Source organism: Ixodes scapularis, unplaced genomic scaffold (assembly GCF_016920785.2).
Source record: "Ixodes scapularis isolate PalLabHiFi unplaced genomic scaffold, ASM1692078v2 PGA_scaffold2__306_contigs__length_199485367, whole genome shotgun sequence".
In the NCBI taxonomy this organism is placed as follows: Eukaryota; Metazoa; Arthropoda; class Arachnida; order Ixodida; family Ixodidae; genus Ixodes; species Ixodes scapularis.
The window spans coordinates 192,437,892-192,445,168 of NW_024609857.1; positions in this window are offsets into that span (position 1 = coordinate 192,437,892).

Below are 7,277 nucleotides of genomic sequence, written 5' to 3' on the forward strand. Positions count from 1 at the left end.
ACAGGCCACTATCAAGAACGACGTCACTTCGTCGCCGCCCAACAACAGCTACCAGGCGGCGCACACACACGGCATATAAGCGGCGCCAGGCGAAGGAAGGACGCAGTCCAGCGGAGTGCACAGCACGGTCATAACTTCTCCGTTTTGACCCCCAGGTGGGTGCAGGCATTTGCCTAGCAGTTTGTTGTACTTGTTACTCCGCTGGACTGCCTTCCCTTTGCACTGTCGTTATGTACAACGCGGGAGAGTCAGACGAATGTTTGGCATGCTTAAAATCAATCGCAGCAGACAGCCAAGCGCTAAAATGCTCAGAGTGTGGGAACACCTACCACATCGGGAAGTGCGCAGGCATCACAAAAGCAAAGTTAAAAGCCCTGGAACCAGAGGGACTCCCGTCTTGGAATTGTGTCACCTGTAGAGTGCATTCTCAACGGCAAGCTCCCCAAAAAGATACCCAGGAAACAGCAATGGCAAGCAAAACTGACGAACAAAAACACACAGCTATGATGGAGCAGATATTGAAAACAAACCAGAAGCTAGGGGAAGTCCTATCTAGAATCGAGAAAATCGAACAGAACCTAATCATCCAGTCTCTTAAGCATGACACCACGATTGAAAAGCTTGATAAACAAGAAAAAACTACTCAAGCGATAAAAACCTCGATAACCATGCTTTCCAAGCAATATGATGACCTTATAAAAAAAGTAGACTCATTAACACGTGTCACGACCGAACTAAAAAAAAGGACGAATGAGATCGAACAGCTCGGGTATGAAAGGGATGCAAGGATTAAAGATCTTGAACGGGCAGTGGAAAACGCGGAACAATACTCCAGAAGAAAGAACATAGAAATTCATGGAATTACAGAGCACGATCGCGAAGACCTGACAGCAGTCATAAAGAACCTGGCAACAAAACTGAACTTATCAGTGCCTCAGCCCGATAAGATTGAGTCTATGCACAGACTTAAAGCGAAGGATGGTAAGATACCTCCTATCATTGTACGCTTCAAGGACAGATCGGAACTAGACAAATGGGCCTCCAAACGTACAGCCTTGAAGGACGAACAGGTGTACATCAACGAGAACTTGACCAGGCTACAGCGGTGGTTGTTTTGGAATACAAAGGATTGTGCGAGGGAGATGAGTTATAAATACGTCTGGATGAAGAACGGAAAAATTTTTGTGAGAAAGAGGGACTGCAATTCGAATTGATGACGAAAGTGACCTGAACAAAATTCAATAATGTCTTTCGATACATTTGAAGAATGGGATAATCATACCAAAAAAGTTCTAACTGAAGAGGGAAAAAGGAAAGAAGACCAGATCCTACATATCGTTCAAATAAATGTTAGATGCCTTAAGAAGCACAGCGATGAATTGAATGTTTACATAGCACATGCACTGGTTGATAACGATGTGCTTATACTTACCGAAATAAATGTTGAGATAAACGAACCGCTCCACTTCCCCATACATGGGTACCATGAAATGTCTACGGCGCGAAGGGAGGAAAGGAGGGGGGATACTGATATACGTTAAAAATGGCTGGCTTTTCGACCGTATTGAAGTATCTTTGCTGCATGCCGAAGCTCTTGTGATGAATATACATAAAGCCGCTATATCACTCACTATATGTGCCATCTATAGACCACCCAGTGGAAATCTACATTTATTCTATGAAGAATTTGATAAACTGATAAACAGATTTAACAACAACGATTATATAGTTATAGCAGGCGACTTAAACATTGACGTTTCGAGTCAAGATAAATACGGAGTCTCGGATTACCTGAACATATTGTCCAGTTACGGGCTAGAAAATGTGATCAATGGTTACACTAGAGAAGAGCACCTCGCAGATAAAATCACAAAAAGCAGCATTGGTCATATAATAGCCCGAACAAGCAATTTATTCTTTATAGGTGGCATGATTAAACAGAAAGTAGCAGATCATTATTTCGTTGCTCTACGGATATTTGAGGAAAACTGTACACAACAAATGCAAGAAATTCAATACAAACAAATTATTGACAACAGAAAAGTAGATTACAGTATAAAGAAGTACAACTGGAACTCTCTTTTACATCTTGAACATATAGCCCTTTATGAAGCGGTGGTCGAGAAACTTGGGAGCATATACGAAAGTTAAAAAAAGACGATCAAATTAAGAAAAAGAAATTGTAGCAACCGGTGGATTGATAATGAAATAGTTGAGTTAAGTTTTGAGAAAAATAAATTATGGAACAGATGTAGGCAAAATCCGCAAGATAAATTACTTAAGGAAGAGTATAGGCGAATAAGGAACAGGGTAACAGCAAAATAAGGTTATCCAAAAAGAAGTTCCGTACAGCACAGCTCAAACAGTGCGGGAAGAACATCAGGGAAACGTGGAATACTGTTAATCAAATCATAGGCAAACCCCCCAAAGATAACGCGGACGAATCTCTAAAGAAAAATTTTGCAACAACCAATTTCGATACACTAAGTGATAACTTCAATCGCGCTTTTGTTAAGCAGGTGCAAGACCTACGTAAGCACGCAAACAAATCTACCACAAAACCTAATTTACGGAGCCGTACACAAATTTCCGCGTACATGCCGCAAATAACAGAAGTAGATCTACAACATTTAGTTAGCAATATAGTAACGTCAAAACCGCCTGGATACGACCAAATAAGGCCCAGAGATCTGCGCGTTCATTTTAACAGTCTACAAAATGTTCTTTTGGCGATATTAAACGGAATTTTTGAAACAGGAGATATACCTAATAAGATGAAGGTGTCGATAGTGCGGCCAATTTATAAAAAAGGGAACAAAAAAGATGTTTCCAATTACAGGCCCATAGCTTTATTGTCAGTCATTCATCAGATAATGGAAAGATTTATTTTAAAAACTATGACCTCGTTCTGCGACAAATTCTCGTTAATAAGTAACTGTCAGTACGGGTTCCGGAAAAATAAAAATACGTCACTTCTACTCGAAGACGTAGCGGATTTTATTAATGAGAAGATAGACAATAATAAAATTGTACTTGCCTTATTTTTAGACTTAACTAAAGCGTTCGATACAATAGATCATGATATTCTACTAGATAAACTAGAAAGTCTGGGATTCCGAAGACCGTTCCTTAGATTTTTCAAAAATTACTTTACCAGCCGAACACAGAAAGTAAGAATTAGCAATAGTATAAGTGACACCATCAACCTCACCTGCGGTGTAGCCCAGGGATCGGTATTAGGCCCAATGCTATTTAATATATACATGAATGACTTTGCTTCTTTGCCTTTAATATCAAATATATATCAATATGCAGACGATACCGCTTTACTTCTAGCAAACGAAAATTATAGTTCTGCGGCGTCCGCTTTACAAGAAGACATCAAACAAATAATGAACTGGTTTGTAAAAAGCTACATTTTTGTAAATGAAAACAAGACTACTTTAATGTGCTTCAGAACCCATCAAAAGTGTATTCACCTCACCAAACCCATATTTTTACATTCTGCGGAATGCACGAATTGTTGCTGTTCACCACTACCATACGCAACAGCAACTAAATACCTAGGAATTTACTTTGACGAACATTTATCCTGGAATTTGCATACAGATAACCTAATAAAGCAGTTGAGGATGATTTCATCTTACTTATACAGACTTCGTAGTCACGCGGACGTCACATTAAGGAAAACAGTTTACCAAATGTTAGGTGAATCAAAATTGAGGTATGGTATAACAATCTACGCATTCTGTTCGAACACCAAAAAGCAAAAAATTGATAACATGATAAAAAGAATGGTAAAGAACGTCACTTACGGAACCCGGCTCGAGCAGATCCCATTCGAAGAACAGCTTATCGAACTTAATCTTCTGGCGATAGGTAATCTGAGGAACTATACAATCATCACGTCGAACTACTTCACGACCGATTGCAAGACAAAGTCAACCAGACAAAAACAGCTTAGGAAGACCGAGAAATATGATATTCCTAGAGTATATACGAATTATGGAACACGATCAAGAAATTTTTATGTCCCGAATCTCTTTAACCAACTTCCTGGCAATTTGCAGGAAATGCAATCGTTACGTACTGCGAAAAAAGAAATATTGAAATGGTGTCAAAGCAGTTCGATTTGATTTTGGAAGTGGGCCCTTGGATTTTATTCACAATCTCGCCTTGTCACTCAGGACAAACAATTTTGTCGCTTCTTTTTCTTTTTTTTTTTTATTACTGATTCATGGCCGCTGCTTGTGTTGGTTTTTGTGTAGTGACTTTGCTGTTGAACATTTAGTTTCGAATATTTTCTTGTTGCTTTTGCGTTTCATTATCGGAATTCACGAGCAACGTCTACGTTATCTTTTTTACATATGTATATATTTTTCATTATTTTTTGTTTTTCGCTCGGATAGACATTTTCCGTGTTGAGCGTTACTTGTCGTTTTTGGTTACTGCTGCATGCGGTGTTTCTTCTTTTTACGCGTGATGAATGTAACGGATATGATTGCACGACGCAATGTTCAATCCGCGAAGTGTTCATGATTATTGAGCCACAGTACGACACCCCACGGGTTCTTGAAATTTAGTTTTTGTTTTATTCTTGTTGTTTCTTTTTTTTTCCTGTAGTAATGCGTTTGGGGGGGGGGGGAGGGAGACTTGTAGAGTTGGACTGCCCGTTCTCACACACAAGCACACATGTGCTTAAGTGAGACGATTCTGGAAAATGTATTTTTGAAAGAAACCTGGAATAAACTATTCTATTCTATTCACGAAATTAAAATATTGAGACACCTTGTCAACTCTGATGGCATCCGCCTAGATCCTGAAAAATTGAAAGCTATATCCCAATTTACACTTCCAAAAAAAGTCAAAGACGTCCAGATATTTCTCGGTTTCTGCGCGTACTTCCGAAAGTTCATCCGTGGTTTTTCCGATATTGCTGAACCTCTTAGCCGGCTGCTTCGTACTGGAGTCCATTTCCAATGGGGTCCGGAGCAGCAAACTGCTTTTGCCGCCCTCAAGACTGCACTCACATCTGCTCCCATCCTCGATCATTTTATTGAAGGTGCAGACACAGAATTAAAAACCGACGCCAGCGGCCATGGCATCGGTGCCGTTCTCGCTTAAGTAATTGACAACAAGCAACGTGTTATTGCGTATGCCAGCCGGGCTCTCACGAAGTGTGAACGAAACTTTTCTACCGCGGAAAAAGAGTGTCTGACTGTCATATGGGTGGTCTCAAAGTTCCCTTACCTCTACAGCTCGTCCTTCAGAATAGTGACCAACCATCACGCACGCTGCTGGTTAGCTACCCAAGCTAGAGCACTGCACGGGCCGGAATTTCTAGGCCCGGCCCGACCCGGCCCGATAAAGACACGGCCCGGGCCCGGCCCGAGCCCGACAGAATTTTTAATTTCTAGGCCCGGCCCGACCCGACCCGGAAGAGACACGGCCCGGGCCCGGCCCGAGCCCGACAGAATTGTTAATTTCTAGGCCCCGCCCGACCCGGCCCGATGGCTGTAGCCCGAAACAACCCACTCCCGTTTGAACCCGTCCTGTTTCGACCCGTTCCCGAAACGAGCTCCCCATTTGAACCCGTCCTGTTTCGACCCATTCTTTAAACACCCTTCACATATGAACCCGTCCCGTTTCGACCAGTTCCCTAAACGCCCTTCTCGTTTGAATTTGTCCTGTTTCGACCCATTCCCTAAACGCCCTTATTTGAACCAGTTTCCGAAACACCCTTTGCGTTTGAACGCGTCCCGTTTCAACATTTTTTTATAAGGCCCTGCACATCGCAACCTCTTCGCAAGAAGTCTTCATCGTTCAAAGCCTGGTCTGCGGACCTTTTCTGTTTAAGAATATGTTCTGAAGTAGCTTTACATGTCAACGCGTTCTTAAGATATACAACCCTTTCAGGCAAGCTTAGGTTTAATATATTCCTACTTAACCACTTAAAACGTTTTTTTCAAGGTGTCTCCCAAAACGTGCAAGCGCGGAACGGACTATGTACACTGCGCGGACACTGATACCGCGAACACGACGTTATCTCTTTTTTCGAATTTTACTTCGAAATGGTGTTAGTAGGCACCAAAGTATACCGCTTAGGTCTGTGGCCCAGATGAGCACTTCAAAAGACACTAATACTTTTGAAAGCAGCGTTTTGATTCTATGAGATAAACATAAAAACACGACGATCGCTTGTTCGCGCTAATATAGTGTCGCGCTCTGTGCAATAGGGGAGTGTTAGAATAACGTACTCAAGCTTTTTGGGCAGGCTAAAATTAGCATCGCCAAAGGTTTTACATCGCAACGCTATTTTTACGGTACCCAAAGCGCTTGCGTACGTTTTTCTAAATCTTCCTAATAGTGAACTAGATATTTTTGAGAGCGATGAATCAGACAGGTTTACAAGCATATGACAGGGACTTCATTTTGTTTACAATTTATAACACAACCCTCGCTCACACGGAAAAAGCTTGAAGGCTTTCTAGCTTCAAGACGTCTTTTAGTTATTATTTTTAACGACGCTGTAGAGAATTTGCACTTCGCTCTTTTTTTGTATTAAATGAACCTAAAGGATCACTGAGCAAACTTCTTGCTATCAACAACAATTTATGATTTACGGCACAAGATTGCCCAGGCATGGCCCGGGCCGGCCCGGGCCGGCGCGGCCCGAGAACTTTTTTGTTCAAGCCCGAGCCCGGCCCGGGCCCGAGAAAATACGTGCTACCCGGCCCGAGCCCGGCCCGCTGGCCGGGCCGGGCTCGGGTTTTCGGGCTGGCCCGGGCCCGTGCAGTGCTCTAACCCAAGCAGCACATTATTACCGACTCAAGCTTGAGCCAGACTGGGCAGCCGGGGAAGTTTCACTGGGCCTAGATTGTTTTGCCCCATGGCGCTAGGCAGTCCCATCCTGGTATACCAGTCTGGCAACCACCGGCAGCTCCCTGTGTAGCCATGGACTGGCTCACCTCTGGAATTATGGCCTGGGCCAGGTGGGAAGCACAGTGGTACCACAATGTTCGCTCTTTATTGTATATACAGCATAAGCCAGGTTAGTGACCGGATTGAGAAATTCAATCCGGACCAGCAGGGCAGTTACCGGCCCAACTGAAAAATTTTTCATCTAGGCCAGTTCAAACAAGATTATTCCCACTGGTTAAATTGGTTGAACTGGACAAACTGAAACTGTGCATACTGGTCTTACTATGAAAGTGTGCATACCGGCCTTAGTGTGAAAATGTGTATACTTGTAATACTGTACAACTCCGTATACTGGT